The sequence below is a fragment of the Hippopotamus amphibius genome, chromosome 4, assembly GCF_030028045.1.
Source record: "Hippopotamus amphibius kiboko isolate mHipAmp2 chromosome 4, mHipAmp2.hap2, whole genome shotgun sequence".
Taxonomy (NCBI): Eukaryota; Metazoa; Chordata; class Mammalia; order Artiodactyla; family Hippopotamidae; genus Hippopotamus; species Hippopotamus amphibius.
The window spans coordinates 183,813,831-183,837,858 of NC_080189.1; the positions used below are offsets into that span (position 1 = coordinate 183,813,831).

General features: G+C 35.2%; 29 non-coding genes across 29 annotated transcripts; all 29 read left to right on the plus strand.

Moving 5' to 3' along the window:
- The first annotated feature begins 94 nt into the window (after positions 1-94).
- LOC130852778 (small nucleolar RNA SNORD113/SNORD114 family) lies at positions 95-166 on the plus strand. Its single transcript, XR_009053494.1, has one exon. It is a non-coding gene; the product is annotated as a small nucleolar RNA SNORD113/SNORD114 family (small nucleolar RNA).
- Positions 167-1,078: 912 nt separating this feature from the next.
- On the plus strand, positions 1,079-1,150 carry LOC130852814 (small nucleolar RNA SNORD113/SNORD114 family). Its single transcript, XR_009053525.1, has one exon. It is a non-coding gene; the product is annotated as a small nucleolar RNA SNORD113/SNORD114 family (small nucleolar RNA).
- Positions 1,151-1,473: 323 nt separating this feature from the next.
- LOC130852769 (small nucleolar RNA SNORD113/SNORD114 family) lies at positions 1,474-1,547 on the plus strand. Its single transcript, XR_009053486.1, has one exon. It is a non-coding gene; the product is annotated as a small nucleolar RNA SNORD113/SNORD114 family (small nucleolar RNA).
- Positions 1,548-2,435: 888 nt separating this feature from the next.
- Positions 2,436-2,510, plus strand: LOC130852799 (small nucleolar RNA SNORD113/SNORD114 family). The gene has a single exon (XR_009053512.1). It is a non-coding gene; the product is annotated as a small nucleolar RNA SNORD113/SNORD114 family (small nucleolar RNA).
- A 1,585-nt stretch (positions 2,511-4,095) lies between these two features.
- Positions 4,096-4,167, plus strand: LOC130852828 (small nucleolar RNA SNORD113/SNORD114 family). The gene has a single exon (XR_009053536.1). It is a non-coding gene; the product is annotated as a small nucleolar RNA SNORD113/SNORD114 family (small nucleolar RNA).
- A 205-nt stretch (positions 4,168-4,372) lies between these two features.
- On the plus strand, positions 4,373-4,444 carry LOC130852779 (small nucleolar RNA SNORD113/SNORD114 family). Its single transcript, XR_009053495.1, has one exon. It is a non-coding gene; the product is annotated as a small nucleolar RNA SNORD113/SNORD114 family (small nucleolar RNA).
- Positions 4,445-5,356: 912 nt separating this feature from the next.
- On the plus strand, positions 5,357-5,428 carry LOC130852815 (small nucleolar RNA SNORD113/SNORD114 family). The gene has a single exon (XR_009053526.1). It is a non-coding gene; the product is annotated as a small nucleolar RNA SNORD113/SNORD114 family (small nucleolar RNA).
- Positions 5,429-5,751: 323 nt separating this feature from the next.
- LOC130852770 (small nucleolar RNA SNORD113/SNORD114 family) lies at positions 5,752-5,825 on the plus strand. Its single transcript, XR_009053487.1, has one exon. It is a non-coding gene; the product is annotated as a small nucleolar RNA SNORD113/SNORD114 family (small nucleolar RNA).
- Positions 5,826-6,713: 888 nt separating this feature from the next.
- LOC130852800 (small nucleolar RNA SNORD113/SNORD114 family) lies at positions 6,714-6,788 on the plus strand. Its single transcript, XR_009053513.1, has one exon. It is a non-coding gene; the product is annotated as a small nucleolar RNA SNORD113/SNORD114 family (small nucleolar RNA).
- Positions 6,789-8,373: 1,585 nt separating this feature from the next.
- Positions 8,374-8,445, plus strand: LOC130852829 (small nucleolar RNA SNORD113/SNORD114 family). Its single transcript, XR_009053537.1, has one exon. It is a non-coding gene; the product is annotated as a small nucleolar RNA SNORD113/SNORD114 family (small nucleolar RNA).
- A 205-nt stretch (positions 8,446-8,650) lies between these two features.
- Positions 8,651-8,722, plus strand: LOC130852780 (small nucleolar RNA SNORD113/SNORD114 family). The gene has a single exon (XR_009053496.1). It is a non-coding gene; the product is annotated as a small nucleolar RNA SNORD113/SNORD114 family (small nucleolar RNA).
- Positions 8,723-9,634: 912 nt separating this feature from the next.
- Positions 9,635-9,706, plus strand: LOC130852817 (small nucleolar RNA SNORD113/SNORD114 family). Its single transcript, XR_009053527.1, has one exon. It is a non-coding gene; the product is annotated as a small nucleolar RNA SNORD113/SNORD114 family (small nucleolar RNA).
- Positions 9,707-10,029: 323 nt separating this feature from the next.
- Positions 10,030-10,103, plus strand: LOC130852771 (small nucleolar RNA SNORD113/SNORD114 family). The gene has a single exon (XR_009053488.1). It is a non-coding gene; the product is annotated as a small nucleolar RNA SNORD113/SNORD114 family (small nucleolar RNA).
- Positions 10,104-10,991: 888 nt separating this feature from the next.
- LOC130852801 (small nucleolar RNA SNORD113/SNORD114 family) lies at positions 10,992-11,066 on the plus strand. The gene has a single exon (XR_009053514.1). It is a non-coding gene; the product is annotated as a small nucleolar RNA SNORD113/SNORD114 family (small nucleolar RNA).
- Positions 11,067-12,651: 1,585 nt separating this feature from the next.
- On the plus strand, positions 12,652-12,723 carry LOC130852830 (small nucleolar RNA SNORD113/SNORD114 family). Its single transcript, XR_009053538.1, has one exon. It is a non-coding gene; the product is annotated as a small nucleolar RNA SNORD113/SNORD114 family (small nucleolar RNA).
- Positions 12,724-12,928: 205 nt separating this feature from the next.
- Positions 12,929-13,000, plus strand: LOC130852781 (small nucleolar RNA SNORD113/SNORD114 family). Its single transcript, XR_009053497.1, has one exon. It is a non-coding gene; the product is annotated as a small nucleolar RNA SNORD113/SNORD114 family (small nucleolar RNA).
- Positions 13,001-13,912: 912 nt separating this feature from the next.
- On the plus strand, positions 13,913-13,984 carry LOC130852818 (small nucleolar RNA SNORD113/SNORD114 family). Its single transcript, XR_009053528.1, has one exon. It is a non-coding gene; the product is annotated as a small nucleolar RNA SNORD113/SNORD114 family (small nucleolar RNA).
- Positions 13,985-14,307: 323 nt separating this feature from the next.
- LOC130852772 (small nucleolar RNA SNORD113/SNORD114 family) lies at positions 14,308-14,381 on the plus strand. The gene has a single exon (XR_009053489.1). It is a non-coding gene; the product is annotated as a small nucleolar RNA SNORD113/SNORD114 family (small nucleolar RNA).
- Positions 14,382-15,269: 888 nt separating this feature from the next.
- LOC130852802 (small nucleolar RNA SNORD113/SNORD114 family) lies at positions 15,270-15,344 on the plus strand. The gene has a single exon (XR_009053515.1). It is a non-coding gene; the product is annotated as a small nucleolar RNA SNORD113/SNORD114 family (small nucleolar RNA).
- Positions 15,345-16,929: 1,585 nt separating this feature from the next.
- LOC130852831 (small nucleolar RNA SNORD113/SNORD114 family) lies at positions 16,930-17,001 on the plus strand. Its single transcript, XR_009053539.1, has one exon. It is a non-coding gene; the product is annotated as a small nucleolar RNA SNORD113/SNORD114 family (small nucleolar RNA).
- A 205-nt stretch (positions 17,002-17,206) lies between these two features.
- Positions 17,207-17,278, plus strand: LOC130852760 (small nucleolar RNA SNORD113/SNORD114 family). Its single transcript, XR_009053480.1, has one exon. It is a non-coding gene; the product is annotated as a small nucleolar RNA SNORD113/SNORD114 family (small nucleolar RNA).
- Positions 17,279-18,190: 912 nt separating this feature from the next.
- Positions 18,191-18,262, plus strand: LOC130852819 (small nucleolar RNA SNORD113/SNORD114 family). The gene has a single exon (XR_009053529.1). It is a non-coding gene; the product is annotated as a small nucleolar RNA SNORD113/SNORD114 family (small nucleolar RNA).
- Positions 18,263-18,586: 324 nt separating this feature from the next.
- Positions 18,587-18,660, plus strand: LOC130852773 (small nucleolar RNA SNORD113/SNORD114 family). Its single transcript, XR_009053490.1, has one exon. It is a non-coding gene; the product is annotated as a small nucleolar RNA SNORD113/SNORD114 family (small nucleolar RNA).
- Positions 18,661-19,548: 888 nt separating this feature from the next.
- Positions 19,549-19,623, plus strand: LOC130852803 (small nucleolar RNA SNORD113/SNORD114 family). The gene has a single exon (XR_009053516.1). It is a non-coding gene; the product is annotated as a small nucleolar RNA SNORD113/SNORD114 family (small nucleolar RNA).
- A 1,585-nt stretch (positions 19,624-21,208) lies between these two features.
- Positions 21,209-21,280, plus strand: LOC130852832 (small nucleolar RNA SNORD113/SNORD114 family). The gene has a single exon (XR_009053540.1). It is a non-coding gene; the product is annotated as a small nucleolar RNA SNORD113/SNORD114 family (small nucleolar RNA).
- Positions 21,281-21,485: 205 nt separating this feature from the next.
- Positions 21,486-21,557, plus strand: LOC130852761 (small nucleolar RNA SNORD113/SNORD114 family). Its single transcript, XR_009053481.1, has one exon. It is a non-coding gene; the product is annotated as a small nucleolar RNA SNORD113/SNORD114 family (small nucleolar RNA).
- Positions 21,558-22,469: 912 nt separating this feature from the next.
- LOC130852820 (small nucleolar RNA SNORD113/SNORD114 family) lies at positions 22,470-22,541 on the plus strand. The gene has a single exon (XR_009053530.1). It is a non-coding gene; the product is annotated as a small nucleolar RNA SNORD113/SNORD114 family (small nucleolar RNA).
- A 323-nt stretch (positions 22,542-22,864) lies between these two features.
- Positions 22,865-22,938, plus strand: LOC130852774 (small nucleolar RNA SNORD113/SNORD114 family). The gene has a single exon (XR_009053491.1). It is a non-coding gene; the product is annotated as a small nucleolar RNA SNORD113/SNORD114 family (small nucleolar RNA).
- Positions 22,939-23,826: 888 nt separating this feature from the next.
- On the plus strand, positions 23,827-23,901 carry LOC130852804 (small nucleolar RNA SNORD113/SNORD114 family). Its single transcript, XR_009053517.1, has one exon. It is a non-coding gene; the product is annotated as a small nucleolar RNA SNORD113/SNORD114 family (small nucleolar RNA).
- The last annotated feature ends 127 nt before the right edge of the window (positions 23,902-24,028 follow it).

Sequence of the window (24,028 nt, forward strand, 5' to 3'; positions counted from 1 at the left end):
AAGGCTCTTTAATTGTACTGATTAAAATTATTAGTGAATTTGTGATTTATATAATAAAGAAAAAGAAATGTATGTAGAGAAAAATGGACAGTATTGGTCTGATGATGACTACTGGTGGCATACGAGTTGCATGTGATGAATACGTGTCTGGAACTCTGAGGTCTGATGCAAATGGAATCTAGTGCATTCGTCTTGTTTGGAGAGATGTTATAGGCAGTGGTTAGGAATATACAAAGATCTTTGTTTTGGTTATTATGACCATGCATGTCTTCTGTTTTTATAATTGGATCAATGAAATAGTCAATATATAAATGTGTGAAATAAAAAAATGATGGGTGTGAAGCCTTTTTCAACTATAAAAATATGTGCTTAGGCAAAAATTACTATCATACAGTAATACATTAATATGTTTTGAAAAGACCAATAACCATTAAGAAAGATGTAGTATAAGGGTGTTACCTCTTTGGCTAAGGGTGTTATAGAAAGTGACAGATATTGATTACTGACTCAGTTACAACTTTGACATTTGATTTATTAAGGGAAAAAGAAATAAATATTACCATAATTCAGTCAATGCCTCAATTACTATGTAAATGAATAGTGGGATATTTGGGTCAGTGGAGAGAATATCTCAGTAGTATCATCACCTTGTCTGCTTTTATTCTTCAGAACAGATGTTCCTGCTGTTTCAGCTTCTGCTCTGCTCACTTGTCATGCCACCTCTGTGTGAGGAAGGAAACTAAGGTGAATGATGGGTAAGGTGGTTATCTTGGATTGGGCGATGTGCTTGAGGGTACTCACAGTGTTATTAAAAAGTATTAAATTAATTAAAAACATATTTCAATGATAAATATGATAAGAAAAACTATTTTGAATAATTGATAATGTGTAGGACTGAGGTAAAAACTTGGAGGAGATGGACTTAATGGGAAATGATTCTGTAAACTGAGGTTAGGGGTATTAAAAGGTCTAATTCTTGGGATTTTTAGTGAACCATACGTTGTTTTTATGATTACCGATTAATTGATGATGTAATCAATACAAATATAGAAATGATGGAAGAAAAGAGACTCAGTGATGGACCAATGATGATGGACGTGATGGGAAGAGTTGTGAACGATGAAAACATGTCTGAAACTCTGAGGTCCAATGAGAACACAAGTAGTCTCTTCCTTCTGGTGAAATAGTTTCTATAGAGAGGTGTCAGGAAGATAAATCGATCCTATTCTTGTATTGATTTCATCAACTCAGATTTGTTTCAACTTAGATTTGAGTATGGATATACAAACCATTATAGTGATTAGTGCATATATGGAAAATAATGTGTTAAAGAGAAATACATATTTGAGGATTATTCTATATGCGTCAAGGCATTTCTTTTTTTTTTTTTTGAATTGTACTGCTAAAATTATTAGTGATTTTTTAAAATTTAATCAATAAAAATAGAAATATGTAGGAAAATAGAAATAGTATTGGATCAATGATGATTTCTGGTCATCAATATGAGTGGTATATGGTGAATACTTGTCTGGAACTCTGAGGTCCAATATTAAATTGATCATGTCCATTCTCAACTTGAGAAGGTGTCCTATAGACAGATGTCAAGAATAAGTGAGGGGTTTATTTGTGGTCTTTGTGTCATGGATTTTCATTCCATCAGTATAATTGGAGAATCTATCAATAAATATATAATTAAAAATAAAGATGACTGGAGTAAAAACAATTTCCAATTACCAAAATATATGTTGAGCCAAAGTATACCATGGACACCCTGAATTTCAATTAAAAATAAATCAGACATGACTGTGAGCACTTAGGGTAAGGATAAAGGGCCAGGAGAAGCGATGGACAACTTCTGCATTGTGGCACAGTGGGAAGATCGAAGTGTTTCGTTTTCAACGGGTTTCCCATATCCACTGCGTTAGGGAGCGCCTAAATAAGGATGTGAACGTGGAAGCAGGGATGAGTGCAGAGTGTCTCCACCATTTTATTGTCTGCTTTGCTTTATACTCCTCAGAGTGGACGCCCTGGAGCTGAAAGGAGGATGCTACCTTGAGCAACAGCCTAGGATGGCATCTTGGTTGTAGGAGCCAGGGGACCCATGTGAGCATCATCTAATTCCTAGTTTGGGGTCGGGTGGTTTCTCTAAAAGGCATGCCTATGCTAGCAATATGGGTGAAAGACAATTAAAGAAGGGCATTTTTATCCTATTGATAAACAAGAAATTGATAGGAAGCTTTATATTGATTAATGCATATGTGAAACCCCAATAATAAATATGAGAGAGAGAAAATGATGTGAGAATGGTTCTAGAGACAGGTGAGTGGTCCCAAGGCCTCGTTGGGTTCTGCGAACCCTAGAGCATCAAAATTGTCATTGGCGAATTAACAAATGAATCAGTCAACAATATCAAATGAAGAGAAAGTCCTCTTTTGTGGATCGATGAGGATAAATGCCAGGGTGTGAGTCATCAATGACGACTACTACGTGTCTGGAACTCTGAGGTCAAATAGATAAGAAATGTGGTCTTTCTCTTCCTGCACTTTCATTGGTTATGATAATGGAGCCGATCAAAGGCGATCAAAGCCGATCAAAGGCGAGTGGGTCTCAATGTCTGTTATCACCTTCTCTGTTTGGTACTTTTCAGAATCGAAGCTCCAGGTGATTAGAGGCGCCACTGTGATCAAGTTTCTCCTTTTCAGGTTGCTAGGGGACAGAGACCCAGGTGAGTAATGGCGAACGTTCCAGTCTTGGTTTGGGGATTTGGTTTAAGTATAATAGATATGATCAAAAAGTTATCTATGACCCAATGATAAATATGATATGGAACCTTATGTTGATTAATTGGTAACATGTGATATTGCTATTTATTCATGAAAGGTATAATCTATTTTGGTATTAATTAGAGAGAAGTTGGGGTATTCAAGTGTCTTGTTCTTTGGTTTTTGTTGTGTATTTATTTTATCATATATGATTTGGAACTTAACTGATACAAATATATAAATGAATGAACTGAAACCGAGTCTTGAACCAGTGATGATTAGCAGATGAGTCACGGATGACAAATGATAAAGGTCTGGAACCTTGAGGCCCAATACATTCCATACTCTACTTCTTTGTTTATTTCATCCTATGGACAGATGTTAAGAATGTTTAAAGTTCCAGTTTTAAGATGGAGTTTTAAAATTATTAATATTGTATCGGACAAAAAGTTCATTCAGGTTTTTTTTTTTTCATAAGCTGTTACAGAAAAAACCCAAACAAAGTTTTTGGCCAAACCAATATATCAATGAGAGCACCATTAAAGATATAGATAGTAGGTGCAGAAGAACAGATATATTATTGTCTAATGGTGAACATAAATGGTAAGGAAAGAAATAGTAAGAAAAATTCCCAACCCTGATGCCCATCATAACATCTATGGGTGAAAGATGTCACCTCTGTGGCTAAGATTCAGATAGACTTGAAGTATTGGGAGTCGGTTTTGTTGTTCTCAGTCTCAAGTATGGAGTTTTTCTTTCAAGAGAAAACAGTGTCTACATTATGAAGAAGCTATGCATTCCTAAAGGACTGGGTAAATGGAATGGAGAATGCAAGAGTCAATGGCGATAAATGTGTTTTCTTCTTTTTTTTCCTCGACTGTGCTTCCTGTTGTTCAAAATGGACACATTCACGCTGATGAAGCATTTTTCCACGGTGATGCACCTGACGATTGCATCTCTGTGTTAGAAGCATAGAGACCAACGTGAGTAACAGTCAAATTCCTTGTCACAGTTTTGTTGATTTTTTTTGTCTCTCTCTGTGTGTGTATTGTGTATTGTTTGAACACTCCATGTAGAATAACAGAAGGCCAACTGTAGCTCAGTGATAACTATTGACTTTTATGACACATTAATAGATAGTAATACTGAGTAGGTGAAAAACAGCATCTAACTTAAAAAAGAGATACATTTAATGAGAATGATCTATGTACACAGTAGGGTTATCGTGACTCTTCTAAGGTTTTGTGAATAATAGGGTTTTTAAAAAATTATTATAAGTGAATTACTGAATTAGTCAGTAAACAGAATTGAACAAAAAAAAGAGATTCAATCATGGACCAATGATGCTGATCGTTTCGGGAAGAGTCCTAGACGATGAAAACATGTCTGGAACTCTGAGGTCCAATGCATACGTAAATAGTATTTTCCCAACTTTTTCTATTGAGAGAGTTCAGGAATATAAATAGATCATATTCTTGTATTAATGTGTTAAAGTAAGAATATTTCTATGTACATCAAGGCTCTTTAATTGTACTGATTAAAATTATTAGTGAATTTGTGATTTATATAATAAAGAAAAAGAAATGTATGTAGAGAAAAATGGACAGTATTGGTCTGATGATGACTACTGGTGGCATACGAGTTGCATGTGATGAATACGTGTCTGGAACTCTGAGGTCTGATGCAAATGGAATCTAGTGCATTCGTCTTGTTTGGAGAGATGTTATAGGCAGTGGTTAGGAATATACAAAGATCTTTGTTTTGGTTATTATGACCATGCATGTCTTCTGTTTTTATAATTGGATCAATGAAATAGTCAATATATAAATGTGTGAAATAAAAAAATGATGGGTGTGAAGCCTTTTTCAACTATAAAAATATGTGCTTAGGCAAAAATTACTATCATACAGTAATACATTAATATGTTTTGAAAAGACCAATAACCATTAAGAAAGATGTAGTATAAGGGTGTTACCTCTTTGGCTAAGGGTGTTATAGAAAGTGACAGATATTGATTACTGACTCAGTTACAACTTTGACATTTGATTTATTAAGGGAAAAAGAAATAAATATTACCATAATTCAGTCAATGCCTCAATTACTATGTAAATGAATAGTGGGATATTTGGGTCAGTGGAGAGAATATCTCAGTAGTATCATCACCTTGTCTGCTTTTATTCTTCAGAACAGATGTTCCTGCTGTTTCAGCTTCTGCTCTGCTCACTTGTCATGCCACCTCTGTGTGAGGAAGGAAACTAAGGTGAATGATGGGTAAGGTGGTTATCTTGGATTGGGCGATGTGCTTGAGGGTACTCACAGTGTTATTAAAAAGTATTAAATTAATTAAAAACATATTTCAATGATAAATATGATAAGAAAAACTATTTTGAATAATTGATAATGTGTAGGACTGAGGTAAAAACTTGGAGGAGATGGACTTAATGGGAAATGATTCTGTAAACTGAGGTTAGGGGTATTAAAAGGTCTAATTCTTGGGATTTTTAGTGAACCATACGTTGTTTTTATGATTACCGATTAATTGATGATGTAATCAATACAAATATAGAAATGATGGAAGAAAAGAGACTCAGTGATGGACCAATGATGATGGACGTGATGGGAAGAGTTGTGAACGATGAAAACATGTCTGAAACTCTGAGGTCCAATGAGAACACAAGTAGTCTCTTCCTTCTGGTGAAATAGTTTCTATAGAGAGGTGTCAGGAAGATAAATCGATCCTATTCTTGTATTGATTTCATCAACTCAGATTTGTTTCAACTTAGATTTGAGTATGGATATACAAACCATTATAGTGATTAGTGCATATATGGAAAATAATGTGTTAAAGAGAAATACATATTTGAGGATTATTCTATATGCGTCAAGGCATTTCTTTTTTTTTTTTTTGAATTGTACTGCTAAAATTATTAGTGATTTTTTAAAATTTAATCAATAAAAATAGAAATATGTAGGAAAATAGAAATAGTATTGGATCAATGATGATTTCTGGTCATCAATATGAGTGGTATATGGTGAATACTTGTCTGGAACTCTGAGGTCCAATATTAAATTGATCATGTCCATTCTCAACTTGAGAAGGTGTCCTATAGACAGATGTCAAGAATAAGTGAGGGGTTTATTTGTGGTCTTTGTGTCATGGATTTTCATTCCATCAGTATAATTGGAGAATCTATCAATAAATATATAATTAAAAATAAAGATGACTGGAGTAAAAACAATTTCCAATTACCAAAATATATGTTGAGCCAAAGTATACCATGGACACCCTGAATTTCAATTAAAAATAAATCAGACATGACTGTGAGCACTTAGGGTAAGGATAAAGGGCCAGGAGAAGCGATGGACAACTTCTGCATTGTGGCACAGTGGGAAGATCGAAGTGTTTCGTTTTCAACGGGTTTCCCATATCCACTGCGTTAGGGAGCGCCTAAATAAGGATGTGAACGTGGAAGCAGGGATGAGTGCAGAGTGTCTCCACCATTTTATTGTCTGCTTTGCTTTATACTCCTCAGAGTGGACGCCCTGGAGCTGAAAGGAGGATGCTACCTTGAGCAACAGCCTAGGATGGCATCTTGGTTGTAGGAGCCAGGGGACCCATGTGAGCATCATCTAATTCCTAGTTTGGGGTCGGGTGGTTTCTCTAAAAGGCATGCCTATGCTAGCAATATGGGTGAAAGACAATTAAAGAAGGGCATTTTTATCCTATTGATAAACAAGAAATTGATAGGAAGCTTTATATTGATTAATGCATATGTGAAACCCCAATAATAAATATGAGAGAGAGAAAATGATGTGAGAATGGTTCTAGAGACAGGTGAGTGGTCCCAAGGCCTCGTTGGGTTCTGCGAACCCTAGAGCATCAAAATTGTCATTGGCGAATTAACAAATGAATCAGTCAACAATATCAAATGAAGAGAAAGTCCTCTTTTGTGGATCGATGAGGATAAATGCCAGGGTGTGAGTCATCAATGACGACTACTACGTGTCTGGAACTCTGAGGTCAAATAGATAAGAAATGTGGTCTTTCTCTTCCTGCACTTTCATTGGTTATGATAATGGAGCCGATCAAAGGCGATCAAAGCCGATCAAAGGCGAGTGGGTCTCAATGTCTGTTATCACCTTCTCTGTTTGGTACTTTTCAGAATCGAAGCTCCAGGTGATTAGAGGCGCCACTGTGATCAAGTTTCTCCTTTTCAGGTTGCTAGGGGACAGAGACCCAGGTGAGTAATGGCGAACGTTCCAGTCTTGGTTTGGGGATTTGGTTTAAGTATAATAGATATGATCAAAAAGTTATCTATGACCCAATGATAAATATGATATGGAACCTTATGTTGATTAATTGGTAACATGTGATATTGCTATTTATTCATGAAAGGTATAATCTATTTTGGTATTAATTAGAGAGAAGTTGGGGTATTCAAGTGTCTTGTTCTTTGGTTTTTGTTGTGTATTTATTTTATCATATATGATTTGGAACTTAACTGATACAAATATATAAATGAATGAACTGAAACCGAGTCTTGAACCAGTGATGATTAGCAGATGAGTCACGGATGACAAATGATAAAGGTCTGGAACCTTGAGGCCCAATACATTCCATACTCTACTTCTTTGTTTATTTCATCCTATGGACAGATGTTAAGAATGTTTAAAGTTCCAGTTTTAAGATGGAGTTTTAAAATTATTAATATTGTATCGGACAAAAAGTTCATTCAGGTTTTTTTTTTTTCATAAGCTGTTACAGAAAAAACCCAAACAAAGTTTTTGGCCAAACCAATATATCAATGAGAGCACCATTAAAGATATAGATAGTAGGTGCAGAAGAACAGATATATTATTGTCTAATGGTGAACATAAATGGTAAGGAAAGAAATAGTAAGAAAAATTCCCAACCCTGATGCCCATCATAACATCTATGGGTGAAAGATGTCACCTCTGTGGCTAAGATTCAGATAGACTTGAAGTATTGGGAGTCGGTTTTGTTGTTCTCAGTCTCAAGTATGGAGTTTTTCTTTCAAGAGAAAACAGTGTCTACATTATGAAGAAGCTATGCATTCCTAAAGGACTGGGTAAATGGAATGTAGAATGCAAGAGTCAATGGCGATAAATGTGTTTTCTTCTTTTTTTTCCTCGACTGTGCTTCCTGTTGTTCAAAATGGACACATTCACGCTGATGAAGCATTTTTCCACGGTGATGCACCTGACGATTGCATCTCTGTGTTAGAAGCATAGAGACCAACGTGAGTAACAGTCAAATTCCTTGTCACAGTTTTGTTGATTTTTTTTGTCTCTCTCTGTGTGTGTATTGTGTATTGTTTGAACACTCCATGTAGAATAACAGAAGGCCAACTGTAGCTCAGTGATAACTATTGACTTTTATGACACATTAATAGATAGTAATACTGAGTAGGTGAAAAACAGCATCTAACTTAAAAAAGAGATACATTTAATGAGAATGATCTATGTACACAGTAGGGTTATCGTGACTCTTCTAAGGTTTTGTGAATAATAGGGTTTTTAAAAAATTATTATAAGTGAATTACTGAATTAGTCAGTAAACAGAATTGAACAAAAAAAAGAGATTCAATCATGGACCAATGATGCTGATCGTTTCGGGAAGAGTCCTAGACGATGAAAACATGTCTGGAACTCTGAGGTCCAATGCATACGTAAATAGTATTTTCCCAACTTTTTCTATTGAGAGAGTTCAGGAATATAAATAGATCATATTCTTGTATTAATGTGTTAAAGTAAGAATATTTCTATGTACATCAAGGCTCTTTAATTGTACTGATTAAAATTATTAGTGAATTTGTGATTTATATAATAAAGAAAAAGAAATGTATGTAGAGAAAAATGGACAGTATTGGTCTGATGATGACTACTGGTGGCATACGAGTTGCATGTGATGAATACGTGTCTGGAACTCTGAGGTCTGATGCAAATGGAATCTAGTGCATTCATCTTGTTTGGAGAGATGTTATAGGCAGTGGTTAGGAATATACAAAGATCTTTGTTTTGGTTATTATGACCATGCATGTCTTCTGTTTTTATAATTGGATCAATGAAATAGTCAATATATAAATGTGTGAAATAAAAAAATGATGGGTGTGAAGCCTTTTTCAACTATAAAAATATGTGCTTAGGCAAAAATTACTATCATACAGTAATACATTAATATGTTTTGAAAAGACCAATAACCATTAAGAAAGATGTAGTATAAGGGTGTTACCTCTTTGGCTAAGGGTGTTATAGAAAGTGACAGATATTGATTACTGACTCAGTTACAACTTTGACATTTGATTTATTAAGGGAAAAAGAAATAAATATTACCATAATTCAGTCAATGCCTCAATTACTATGTAAATGAATAGTGGGATATTTGGGTCAGTGGAGAGAATATCTCAGTAGTATCATCACCTTGTCTGCTTTTATTCTTCAGAACAGATGTTCCTGCTGTTTCAGCTTCTGCTCTGCTCACTTGTCATGCCACCTCTGTGTGAGGAAGGAAACTAAGGTGAATGATGGGTAAGGTGGTTATCTTGGATTGGGCGATGTGCTTGAGGGTACTCACAGTGTTATTAAAAAGTATTAAATTAATTAAAAACATATTTCAATGATAAATATGATAAGAAAAACTATTTTGAATAATTGATAATGTGTAGGACTGAGGTAAAAACTTGGAGGAGATGGACTTAATGGGAAATGATTCTGTAAACTGAGGTTAGGGGTATTAAAAGGTCTAATTCTTGGGATTTTTAGTGAACCATACGTTGTTTTTATGATTACCGATTAATTGATGATGTAATCAATACAAATATAGAAATGATGGAAGAAAAGAGACTCAGTGATGGACCAATGATGATGGACGTGATGGGAAGAGTTGTGAACGATGAAAACATGTCTGAAACTCTGAGGTCCAATGAGAACACAAGTAGTCTCTTCCTTCTGGTGAAATAGTTTCTATAGAGAGGTGTCAGGAAGATAAATCGATCCTATTCTTGTATTGATTTCATCAACTCAGATTTGTTTCAACTTAGATTTGAGTATGGATATACAAACCATTATAGTGATTAGTGCATATATGGAAAATAATGTGTTAAAGAGAAATACATATTTGAGGATTATTCTATATGCGTCAAGGCATTTCTTTTTTTTTTTTTTGAATTGTACTGCTAAAATTATTAGTGATTTTTTAAAATTTAATCAATAAAAATAGAAATATGTAGGAAAATAGAAATAGTATTGGATCAATGATGATTTCTGGTCATCAATATGAGTGGTATATGGTGAATACTTGTCTGGAACTCTGAGGTCCAATATTAAATTGATCATGTCCATTCTCAACTTGAGAAGGTGTCCTATAGACAGATGTCAAGAATAAGTGAGGGGTTTATTTGTGGTCTTTGTGTCATGGATTTTCATTCCATCAGTATAATTGGAGAATCTATCAATAAATATATAATTAAAAATAAAGATGACTGGAGTAAAAACAATTTCCAATTACCAAAATATATGTTGAGCCAAAGTATACCATGGACACCCTGAATTTCAATTAAAAATAAATCAGACATGACTGTGAGCACTTAGGGTAAGGATAAAGGGCCAGGAGAAGCGATGGACAACTTCTGCATTGTGGCACAGTGGGAAGATCGAAGTGTTTCGTTTTCAACGGGTTTCCCATATCCACTGCGTTAGGGAGCGCCTAAATAAGGATGTGAACGTGGAAGCAGGGATGAGTGCAGAGTGTCTCCACCATTTTATTGTCTGCTTTGCTTTATACTCCTCAGAGTGGACGCCCTGGAGCTGAAAGGAGGATGCTACCTTGAGCAACAGCCTAGGATGGCATCTTGGTTGTAGGAGCCAGGGGACCCATGTGAGCATCATCTAATTCCTAGTTTGGGGTCGGGTGGTTTCTCTAAAAGGCATGCCTATGCTAGCAATATGGGTGAAAGACAATTAAAGAAGGGCATTTTTATCCTATTGATAAACAAGAAATTGATAGGAAGCTTTATATTGATTAATGCATATGTGAAACCCCAATAATAAATATGAGAGAGAGAAAATGATGTGAGAATGGTTCTAGAGACAGGTGAGTGGTCCCAAGGCCTCGTTGGGTTCTGCGAACCCTAGAGCATCAAAATTGTCATTGGCGAATTAACAAATGAATCAGTCAACAATATCAAATGAAGAGAAAGTCCTCTTTTGTGGATCGATGAGGATAAATGCCAGGGTGTGAGTCATCAATGACGACTACTACGTGTCTGGAACTCTGAGGTCAAATAGATAAGAAATGTGGTCTTTCTCTTCCTGCACTTTCATTGGTTATGATAATGGAGCCGATCAAAGGCGATCAAAGCCGATCAAAGGCGAGTGGGTCTCAATGTCTGTTATCACCTTCTCTGTTTGGTACTTTTCAGAATCGAAGCTCCAGGTGATTAGAGGCGCCACTGTGATCAAGTTTCTCCTTTTCAGGTTGCTAGGGGACAGAGACCCAGGTGAGTAATGGCGAACGTTCCAGTCTTGGTTTGGGGATTTGGTTTAAGTATAATAGATATGATCAAAAAGTTATCTATGACCCAATGATAAATATGATATGGAACCTTATGTTGATTAATTGGTAACATGTGATATTGCTATTTATTCATGAAAGGTATAATCTATTTTGGTATTAATTAGAGAGAAGTTGGGGTATTCAAGTGTCTTGTTCTTTGGTTTTTGTTGTGTATTTATTTTATCATATATGATTTGGAACTTAACTGATACAAATATATAAATGAATGAACTGAAACCGAGTCTTGAACCAGTGATGATTAGCAGATGAGTCACGGATGACAAATGATAAAGGTCTGGAACCTTGAGGCCCAATACATTCCATACTCTACTTCTTTGTTTATTTCATCCTATGGACAGATGTTAAGAATGTTTAAAGTTCCAGTTTTAAGATGGAGTTTTAAAATTATTAATATTGTATCGGACAAAAAGTTCATTCAGGTTTTTTTTTTTTCATAAGCTGTTACAGAAAAAACCCAAACAAAGTTTTTGGCCAAACCAATATATCAATGAGAGCACCATTAAAGATATAGATAGTAGGTGCAGAAGAACAGATATATTATTGTCTAATGGTGAACATAAATGGTAAGGAAAGAAATAGTAAGAAAAATTCCCAACCCTGATGCCCATCATAACATCTATGGGTGAAAGATGTCACCTCTGTGGCTAAGATTCAGATAGACTTGAAGTATTGGGAGTCGGTTTTGTTGTTCTCAGTCTCAAGTATGGAGTTTTTCTTTCAAGAGAAAACAGTGTCTACATTATGAAGAAGCTATGCATTCCTAAAGGACTGGGTAAATGGAATGGAGAATGCAAGAGTCAATGGCGATAAATGTGTTTTCTTCTTTTTTTTCCTCGACTGTGCTTCCTGTTGTTCAAAATGGACACATTCACGCTGATGAAGCATTTTTCCACGGTGATGCACCTGACGATTGCATCTCTGTGTTAGAAGCATAGAGACCAACGTGAGTAACAGTCAAATTCCTTGTCACAGTTTTGTTGATTTTTTTTGTCTCTCTCTCTGTGTGTATTGTGTATTGTTTGAACACTCCATGTAGAATAACAGAAGGCCAACTGTAGCTCAGTGATAACTATTGACTTTTATGACACATTAATAGATAGTAATACTGAGTAGGTGAAAAACAGCATCTAACTTAAAAAAGAGATACATTTAATGAGAATGATCTATGTACACAGTAGGGTTATCGTGACTCTTCTAAGGTTTTGTGAATAATAGGGTTTTTAAAAAATTATTATAAGTGAATTACTGAATTAGTCAGTAAACAGAATTGAACAAAAAAAAGAGATTCAATCATGGACCAATGATGCTGATCGTTTCGGGAAGAGTCCTAGACGATGAAAACATGTCTGGAACTCTGAGGTCCAATGCATACGTAAATAGTATTTTCCCAACTTTTTCTATTGAGAGAGTTCAGGAATATAAATAGATCATATTCTTGTATTAATGTGTTAAAGTAAGAATATTTCTATGTACATCAAGGCTCTTTAATTGTACTGATTAAAATTATTAGTGAATTTGTGATTTATATAATAAAGAAAAAGAAATGTATGTAGAGAAAAATGGACAGTATTGGTCTGATGATGACTACTGGTGGCATACGAGTTGCATGTGATGAATACGTGTCTGGAACTCTGAGGTCTGATGCAAATGGAATCTAGTGCATTCGTCTTGTTTGGAGAGATGTTATAGGCAGTGGTTAGGAATATACAAAGATCTTTGTTTTGGTTATTATGACCATGCATGTCTTCTGTTTTTATAATTGGATCAATGAAATAGTCAATATATAAATGTGTGAAATAAAAAAATGATGGGTGTGAAGCCTTTTTCAACTATAAAAATATGTGCTTAGGCAAAAATTACTATCATACAGTAATACATTAATATGTTTTGAAAAGACCAATAACCATTAAGAAAGATGTAGTATAAGGGTGTTACCTCTTTGGCTAAGGGTGTTATAGAAAGTGACAGATATTGATTACTGACTCAGTTACAACTTTGACATTTGATTTATTAAGGGAAAAAGAAATAAATATTACCATAATTCAGTCAATGCCTCAATTACTATGTAAATGAATAGTGGGATATTTGGGTCAGTGGAGAGAATATCTCAGTAGTATCATCACCTTGTCTGCTTTTATTCTTCAGAACAGATGTTCCTGCTGTTTCAGCTTCTGCTCTGCTCACTTGTCATGCCACCTCTGTGTGAGGAAGGAAACTAAGGTGAATGATGGGTAAGGTGGTTATCTTGGATTGGGCGATGTGCTTGAGGGTACTCACAGTGTTATTAAAAAGTATTAAATTAATTAAAAACATATTTCAATGATAAATATGATAAGAAAAACTATTTTGAATAATTGATAATGTGTAGGACTGAGGTAAAAACTTGGAGGAGATGGACTTAATGGGAAATGATTCTGTAAACTGAGGTTAGGGGTATTAAAAGGTCTAATTCTTGGGATTTTTAGTGAACCATACGTTGTTTTTATGATTACCGATTAATTGATGATGTAATCAATACAAATATAGAAATGATGGAAGAAAAGAGACTCAGTGATGGACCAATGATGATGGACGTGATGGGAAGAGTTGTGAACGATGAAAACATGTCTGAAACTCTGAGGTCCAATGAGAACACAAGTAGTCTCTTCCTTCTGGTGAAATAGTTTCTATAGAGAGGTGTCAGGAAGATAAATCGATCCTATTCTTGTATTGATTTCATCAACTCAGATTTGTTTCAACTTAGATTTGAGTATGGATATACAAACCATTATAGTGATTAGTGCATATATGGAAAATAATGTGTTAAAGAGAAATACATATTTGAGGATTATTCTATATGCGTCAAGGCATTTCTTTTTTTTTTTTTTGAATTGTACTGCTAAAATTATTAGTGATTTTTTAAAATTTAATCAATAAAAATAGAAATATGTAGGAAAATAGAAATAGTATTGGATCAATGATGATTTCTGGTCATCAATATGAGTGGTATATGGTGAATACTTGTCTGGAACTCTGAGGTCCAATATTAAATTGATCATGTCCATTCTCAACTTGAGAAGGTGTCCTATAGACAGATGTCAAGAATAAGTGAGGGGTTTATTTGTGGTCTTTGTGTCATGGATTTTCATTCCATCAGTATAATTGGAGAATCTATCAATAAATATATAATTAAAAATAAAGATGACTGGAGTAAAAACAATTTCCAATTACCAAAATATATGTTGAGCCAAAGTATACCATGGACACCCTGAATTTCAATTAAAAATAAATCAGACATGACTGTGAGCACTTAGGGTAAGGATAAAGGGCCAGGAGAAGCGATGGACAACTTCTGCATTGTGGCACAGTGGGAAGATCGAAGTGTTTCGTTTTCAACGGGTTTCCCATATCCACTGCGTTAGGGAGCGCCTAAATAAGGATGTGAACGTGGAAGCAGGGATGAGTGCAGAGTGTCTCCACCATTTTATTGTCTGCTTTGCTTTATACTCCTCAGAGTGGACGCCCTGGAGCTGAAAGGAGGATGCTACCTTGAGCAACAGCCTAGGATGGCATCTTGGTTGTAGGAGCCAGGGGACCCATGTGAGCATCATCTAATTCCTAGTTTGGGGTCGGGTGGTTTCTCTAAAAGGCATGCCTATGCTAGCAATATGGGTGAAAGACAATTAAAGAAGGGCATTTTTATCCTATTGATAAACAAGAAATTGATAGGAAGCTTTATATTGATTAATGCATATGTGAAACCCCAATAATAAATATGAGAGAGAGAAAATGATGTGAGAATGGTTCTAGAGACAGGTGAGTGGTCCCAAGGCCTCGTTGGGTTCTGCGAACCCTAGAGCATCAAAATTGTCATTGGCGAATTAACAAATGAATCAGTCAACAATATCAAATGAAGAGAAAGTCCTCTTTTGTGGATCGATGAGGATAAATGCCAGGGTGTGAGTCATCAATGACGACTACTACGTGTCTGGAACTCTGAGGTCAAATAGATAAGAAATGTGGTCTTTCTCTTCCTGCACTTTCATTGGTTATGATAATGGAGCCGATCAAAGGCGATCAAAGCCGATCAAAGGCGAGTGGGTCTCAATGTCTGTTATCACCTTCTCTGTTTGGTACTTTTCAGAATCGAAGCTCCAGGTGATTAGAGGCGCCACTGTGATCAAGTTTCTCCTTTTCAGGTTGCTAGGGGACAGAGACCCAGGTGAGTAATGGCGAACGTTCCAGTCTTGGTTTGGGGATTTGGTTTAAGTATAATAGATATGATCAAAAAGTTATCTATGACCCAATGATAAATATGATATGGAACCTTATGTTGATTAATTGGTAACATGTGATATTGCTATTTATTCATGAAAGGTATAATCTATTTTGGTATTAATTAGAGAGAAGTTGGGGTATTCAAGTGTCTTGTTCTTTGGTTTTTGTTGTGTATTTATTTTATCATATATGATTTGGAACTTAACTGATACAAATATATAAATGAATGAACTGAAACCGAGTCTTGAACCAGTGATGATTAGCAGATGAGTCACGGATGACAAATGATAAAGGTCTGGAACCTTGAGGCCCAATACATTCCATACTCTACTTCTTTGTTTATTTCATCCTATGGACAGATGTTAAGAATGTTTAAAGTTCCAGTTTTAAGATGGAGTTTTAAAATTATTAATATTGTATCGGACAAAAAGTTCATTCAGGTTTTTTTTTTTTCATAAGCTGTTACAGAAAAAACCCAAACAAAGTTTTTGGCCAAACCAATATATCAATGAGAGCACCATTAAAGATATAGATAGTAGGTGCAGAAGAACAGATATATTATTGTCTAATGGTGAACATAAATGGTAAGGAAAGAAATAGTAAGAAAAATTCCCAACCCTGATGCCCATCATAACATCTATGGGTGAAAGATGTCACCTCTGTGGCTAAGATTCAGATAGACTTGAAGTATTGGGAGTCGGTTTTGTTGTTCTCAGTCTCAAGTATGGAGTTTTTCTTTCAAGAGAAAACAGTGTCTACATTATGAAGAAGCTATGCATTCCTAAAGGACTGGGTAAATGGAATGGAGAATGCAAGAGTCAATGGCGATAAATGTGTTTTCTTCTTTTTTTTCCTCGACTGTGCTTCCTGTTGTTCAAAATGGACACATTCACGCTGATGAAGCATTTTTCCACGGTGATGCACCTGACGATTGCATCTCTGTGTTAGAAGCATAGAGACCAACGTGAGTAACAGTCAAATTCCTTGTCACAGTTTTGTTGATTTTTTTTGTCTCTCTCTGTGTGTGTATTGTGTATTGTTTGAACACTCCATGTAGAATAACAGAAGGCCAACTGTAGCTCAGTGATAACTATTGACTTTTATGACACATTAATAGATAGTAATACTGAGTAGGTGAAAAACAGCATCTAACTTAAAAAAGAGATACATTTAATGAGAATGATCTATGTACACAGTAGGGTTATCGTGACTCTTCTAAGGTTTTGTGAATAATAGGGTTTTTAAAAAATTATTATAAGTGAATTACTGAATTAGTCAGTAAACAGAATTGAACAAAAAAAAGAGATTCAATCATGGACCAATGATGCTGATCGTTTCGGGAAGAGTCCTAGACGATGAAAACATGTCTGGAACTCTGAGGTCCAATGCATACGTAAATAGTATTTTCCCAACTTTTTCTATTGAGAGAGTTCAGGAATATAAATAGATCATATTCTTGTATTAATGTGTTAAAGTAAGAATAGTTCTATGTACATCAAGGCTCTTTAATTGTACTGATTAAAATTATTAGTGAATTTGTGATTTATATAATAAAGAAAAAGAAATGTATGTAGAGAAAAATGGACAGTATTGGTCTGATGATGACTACTGGTGGCATATGAGTTGCATGTGATGAATACGTGTCTGGAACTCTGAGGTCTGATGCAAATGGAATCTAGTGCATTCATCTTGTTTGGAGAGATGTTATAGGCAGTGGTTAGGAATATACAAAGATCTTTGTTTTGGTTATTATGACCATGCATGTCTTCTGTTTTTATAATTGGATCAATGAAATAGTCAATATATAAATGTGTGAAATAAAAAAATGATGGGTGTGAAGCCTTTTTCAACTATAAAAATATGTGCTTAGGCAAAAATTACTATCATACAGTAATACATTAATATGTTTTGAAAAGACCAATAACCATTAAGAAAGATGTAGTATAAGGGTGTTACCTCTTTGGCTAAGGGTGTTATAGAAAGTGACAGATATTGATTACTGACTCAGTTACAACTTTGACATTTGATTTATTAAGGGAAAAAGAAATAAATATTACCATAATTCAGTCAATGCCTCAATTACTATGTAAATGAATAGTGGGATATTTGGGTCAGTGGAGAGAATATCTCAGTAGTATCATCACCTTGTCTGCTTTTATTCTTCAGAACAGATGTTCCTGCTGTTTCAGCTTCTGCTCTGCTCACTTGTCATGCCACCTCTGTGTGAGGAAGGAAACTAAGGTGAATGATGGGTAAGGTGGTTATCTTGGATTGGGCGATGTGCTTGAGGGTACTCACAGTGTTATTAAAAAGTATTAAATTAATTAAAAACATATTTCAATGATAAATATGATAAGAAAAACTATTTTGAATAATTGATAATGTGTAGGACTGAGGTAAAAACTTGGAGGAGATGGACTTAATGGGAAATGATTCTGTAAACTGAGGTTAGGGGTATTAAAAGGTCTAATTCTTGGGATTTTTAGTGAACCATACATTGTTTTTATGATTACCGATTAATTGATGATGTAATCAATACAAATATAGAAATGATGGAAGAAAAGAGACTCAGTGATGGACCAATGATGATGGACGTGATGGGAAGAGTTGTGAACGATGAAAACATGTCTGAAACTCTGAGGTCCAATGAGAACACAAGTAGTCTCTTCCTTCTGGTGAAATAGTTTCTATAGAGAGGTGTCAGGAAGATAAATCGATCCTATTCTTGTATTGATTTCATCAACTCAGATTTGTTTCAACTTAGATTTGAGTATGGATATACAAACCATTATAGTGATTAGTGCATATATGGAAAATAATGTGTTAAAGAGAAATACATATTTGAGGATTATTCTATATGCGTCAAGGCATTTCTTTTTTTTTTTTTTTGAATTGTACTGCTAAAATTATTAGTGATTTTTTAAAATTTAATCAATAAAAATAGAAATATGTAGGAAAATAGAAATAGTATTGGATCAATGATGATTTCTGGTCATCAATATGAGTGGTATATGGTGAATACTTGTCTGGAACTCTGAGGTCCAATATTAAATTGATCATGTCCATTCTCAACTTGAGAAGGTGTCCTATAGACAGATGTCAAGAATAAGTGAGGGGTTTATTTGTGGTCTTTGTGTCATGGATTTTCATTCCATCAGTATAATTGGAGAATCTATCAATAAATATATAATTAAAAATAAAGATGACTGGAGTAAAAACAATTTCCAATTACCAAAATATATGTTGAGCCAAAGTATACCATGGACACCCTGAATTTCAATTAAAAATAAATCAGACATGACTGTGAGCACTTAGGGTAAGGATAAAGGGCCAGGAGAAGCGATGGACAACTTCTGCATTGTGGCACAGTGGGAAGATCGAAGTGTTTCGTTTTCAACGGGTTTCCCATATCCACTGCGTTAGGGAGCGCCTAAATAAGGATGTGAACGTGGAAGCAGGGATGAGTGCAGAGTGTCTCCACCATTTTATTGTCTGCTTTGCTTTATACTCCTCAGAGTGGACGCCCTGGAGCTGAAAGGAGGATGCTACCTTGAGCAACAGCCTAGGATGGCATCTTGGTTGTAGGAGCCAGGGGACCCATGTGAGCATCATCTAATTCCTAGTTTGGGGTCGGGTGGTTTCTCTAAAAGGCATGCCTATGCTAGCAATATGGGTGAAAGACAATTAAAGAAGGGCATTTTTATCCTATTGATAAACAAGAAATTGATAGGAAGCTTTATATTGATTAATGCATATGTGAAACCCCAATAATAAATATGAGAGAGAGAAAATGATGTGAGAATGGTTCTAGAGACAGGTGAGTGGTCCCAAGGCCTCGTTGGGTTCTGCGAACCCTAGAGCATCAAAATTGTCATTGGCGAATTAACAAATGAATCAGTCAACAATATCAAATGAAGAGAAAGTCCTCTTTTGTGGATCGATGAGGATAAATGCCAGGGTGTGAGTCATCAATGACGACTACTACGTGTCTGGAACTCTGAGGTCAAATAGATAAGAAATGTGGTCTTTCTCTTCCTGCACTTTCATTGGTTATGATAATGGAGCCGATCAAAGGCGATCAAAGCCGATCAAAGGCGAGTGGGTCTCAATGTCTGTTATCACCTTCTCTGTTTGGTACTTTTCAGAATCGAAGCTCCAGGTGATTAGAGGCGCCACTGTGATCAAGTTTCTCCTTTTCAGGTTGCTAGGGGACAGAGACCCAGGTGAGTAATGGCGAACGTTCCAGTCTTGGTTTGGGGATTTGGTTTAAGTATAATAGATATGATCAAAAAGTTATCTATGACCCAATGATAAATATGATATGGAACCTTATGTTGATTAATTGGTAACATGTGATATTGCTATTTATTCATGAAAGGTATAATCTATTTTGGTATTAATTAGAGAGAAGTTGGGGTATTCAAGTGTCTTGTTCTTTGGTTTTTGTTGTGTATTTATTTTATCATATATGATTTGGAACTTAACTGATACAAATATATAAATGAATGAACTGAAACCGAGTCTTGAACCAGTGATGATTAGCAGATGAGTCACGGATGACAAATGATAAAGGTCTGGAACCTTGAGGCCCAATACATTCCATACTCTACTTCTTTGTTTATTTCATCCTATGGACAGATGTTAAGAATGTTTAAAGTTCCAGTTTTAAGATGGAGTTTTAAAATTATTAATATTGTATCGGACAAAAAGTTCATTCAGGTTTTTTTTTTTTCATAAGCTGTTACAGAAAAAACCCAAACAAAGTTTTTGGCCAAACCAATATATCAATGAGAGCACCATTAAAGATATAGATAGTAGGTGCAGAAGAACAGATATATTATTGTCTAATGGTGAACATAAATGGTAAGGAAAGAAATAGTAAGAAAAATTCCCAACCCTGATGCCCATCATAACATCTATGGGTGAAAGATGTCACCTCTGTGGCTAAGATTCAGATAGACTTGAAGTATTGGGAGTCGGTTTTGTTGTTCTCAGTCTCAAGTATGGAGTTTTTCTTTCAAGAGAAAACAGTGTCTACATTATGAAGAAGCTATGCATTCCTAAAGGACTGGGTAAATGGAATGGAGAATGCAAGAGTCAATGGCGATAAATGTGTTTTCTTCTTTTTTTTCCTCGACTGTGCTTCCTGTTGTTCAAAATGGACACATTCACGCTGATGAAGCATTTTTCCACGGTGATGCACCTGACGATTGCATCTCTGTGTTAGAAGCATAGAGACCAACGTGAGTAACAGTCAAATTCCTTGTCACAGTTTTGTTGATTTTTTTTGTCTCTCTCTGTGTGTGTATTGTGTATTGTTTGAACACTCCATGTAGAATAACAGAAGGCCAACTGTAGCTCAGTGATAACTATTGACTTTTATGACACATTAATAGATAGTAATACTGAGTAGGTGAAAAACAGCATCTAACTTAAAAAAGAGATACATTTAATGAGAATGATCTATGTACACAGTAGGGTTATCGTGACTCTTCTAAGGTTTTGTGAATAATAGGGTTTTTAAAAAATTATTATAAGTGAATTACTGAATTAGTCAGTAAACAGAATTGAACAAAAAAAAGAGATTCAATCATGGACCAATGATGCTGATCGTTTCGGGAAGAGTCCTAGACGATGAAAACATGTCTGGAACTCTGAGGTCCAATGCATACGTAAATAGTATTTTCCCAACTTTTTCTATTGAGAGAGTTCAGGAATATAAATAGATCATATTCTTGTATTAATGTGTTAAAGTAAGAATAGTTCTATGTACATCAAGGCTCTTTAATTGTACTGATTAAAATTATTAGTGAATTTGTGATTTATATAATAAAGAAAAAGAAATGTATGTAGAGAAAAATGGACAGTATTGGTCTGATGATGACTACTGGTGGCATATGAGTTGCATGTGATGAATACGTGTCTGGAACTCTGAGGTCTGATGCAAATGGAATCTAGTGCATTCATCTTGTTTGGAGAGATGTTATAGGCAGTGGTTAGGAATATACAAAGATCTTTGTTTTGGTTATTATGACCATGCATGTCTTCTGTTTTTATAATTGGATCAATGAAATAGTCAATATATAAATGTGTGAAATAAAAAAATGATGGGTGTGAAGCCTTTTTCAACTATAAAAATATGTGCTTAGGCAAAAATTACTATCATACAGTAATACATTAATATGTTTTGAAAAGACCAATAACCATTAAGAAAGATGTAGTATAAGGGTGTTACCTCTTTGGCTAAGGGTGTTATAGAAAGTGACAGATATTGATTACTGACTCAGTTACAACTTTGACATTTGATTTATTAAGGGAAAAAGAAATAAATATTACCATAATTCAGTCAATGCCTCAATTACTATGTAAATGAATAGTGGGATATTTGGGTCAGTGGAGAGAATATCTCAGTAGTATCATCACCTTGTCTGCTTTTATTCTTCAGAACAGATGTTCCTGCTGTTTCAGCTTCTGCTCTGCTCACTTGTCATGCCACCTCTGTGTGAGGAAGGAAACTAAGGTGAATGATGGGTAAGGTGGTTATCTTGGATTGGGCGATGTGCTTGAGGGTACTCACAGTGTTATTAAAAAGTATTAAATTAATTAAAAACATATTTCAATGATAAATATGATAAGAAAAACTATTTTGAATAATTGATAATGTGTAGGACTGAGGTAAAAACTTGGAGGAGATGGACTTAATGGGAAATGATTCTGTAAACTGAGGTTAGGGGTATTAAAAGGTCTAATTCTTGGGATTTTTAGTGAACCATACGTTGTTTTTATGATTACCGATTAATTGATGATGTAATCAATACAAATATAGAAATGATGGAAGAAAAGAGACTCAGTGATGGACCAATGATGATGGACGTGATGGGAAGAGTTGTGAACGATGAAAACATGTCTGAAACTCTGAGGTCCAATGAGAACACAAGTAGTCTCTTCCTTCTGGTGAAATAGTTTCTATAGAGAGGTGTCAGGAAGATAAATCGATCCTATTCTTGTATTGATTTCATCAACTCAGATTTGTTTCAACTTAGATTTGAGTATGGATATACAAACCATTATAGTGATTAGTGCATATATGGAAAATAATGTGTTAAAGAGAAATACATATTTGAGGATTATTCTATATGCGTCAAGGCATTTCTTTTTTTTTTTTTTGAATTGTACTGCTAAAATTATTAGTGATTTTTTAAAATTTAATCAATAAAAATAGAAATATGTAGGAAAATAGAAATAGTATTGGATCAATGATGATTTCTGGTCATCAATATGAGTGGTATATGGTGAATACTTGTCTGGAACTCTGAGGTCCAATATTAAATTGATCATGTCCATTCTCAACTTGAGAAGGTGTCCTATAGACAGATGTCAAGAATAAGTGAGGGGTTTATTTGTGGTCTTTGTGTCATGGATTTTCATTCCATCAGTATAATTGGAGAATCTATCAATAAATATATAATTAAAAATAAAGATGACTGGAGTAAAAACAATTTCCAATTACCAAAATATATGTTGAGCCAAAGTATACCATGGACACCCTGAATTTCAATTAAAAATAAATCAGACATGACTGTGAGCACTTAGGGTAAGGATAAAGGGCCAGGAGAAGCGATGGACAACTTCTGCATTGTGGCACAGTGGGAAGATCGAAGTGTTTCGTTTTCAACGGGTTTCCCATATCCACTGCGTTAGGGAGCGCCTAAATAAGGATGTGAACGTGGAAGCAGGGATGAGTGCAGAGTGTCTCCACCATTTTATTGTCTGCTTTGCTTTATACTCCTCAGAGTGGACGCCCTGGAGCTGAAAGGAGGATGCTACCTTGAGCAACAGCCTAGGATGGCATCTTGGTTGTAGGAGCCAGGGGACCCATGTGAGCATCATCTAATTCCTAGTTTGGGGTCGGGTGGTTTCTCTAAAAGGCATGCCTATGCTAGCAATATGGGTGAAAGACAATTAAAGAAGGGCATTTTTATCCTATTGATAAACAAGAAATTGATAGGAAGCTTTATATTGATTAATGCATATGTGAAACCCCAATAATAAATATGAGAGAGAGAAAATGATGTGAGAATGGTTCTAGAGACAGGTGAGTGGTCCCAAGGCCTCGTTGGGTTCTGCGAACCCTAGAGCATCAAAATTGTCATTGGCGAATTAACAAATGAATCAGTCAACAATATCAAATGAAGAGAAAGTCCTCTTTTGTGGATCGATGAGGATAAATGCCAGGGTGTGAGTCATCAATGACGACTACTACGTGTCTGGAACTCTGAGGTCAAATAGATAAGAAATGTGGTCTTTCTCTTCCTGCACTTTCATTGGTTATGATAATGGAGCCGATCAAAGGCGATCAAAGCCGATCAAAGGCGAGTGGGTCTCAATGTCTGTTATCACCTTCTCTGTTTGG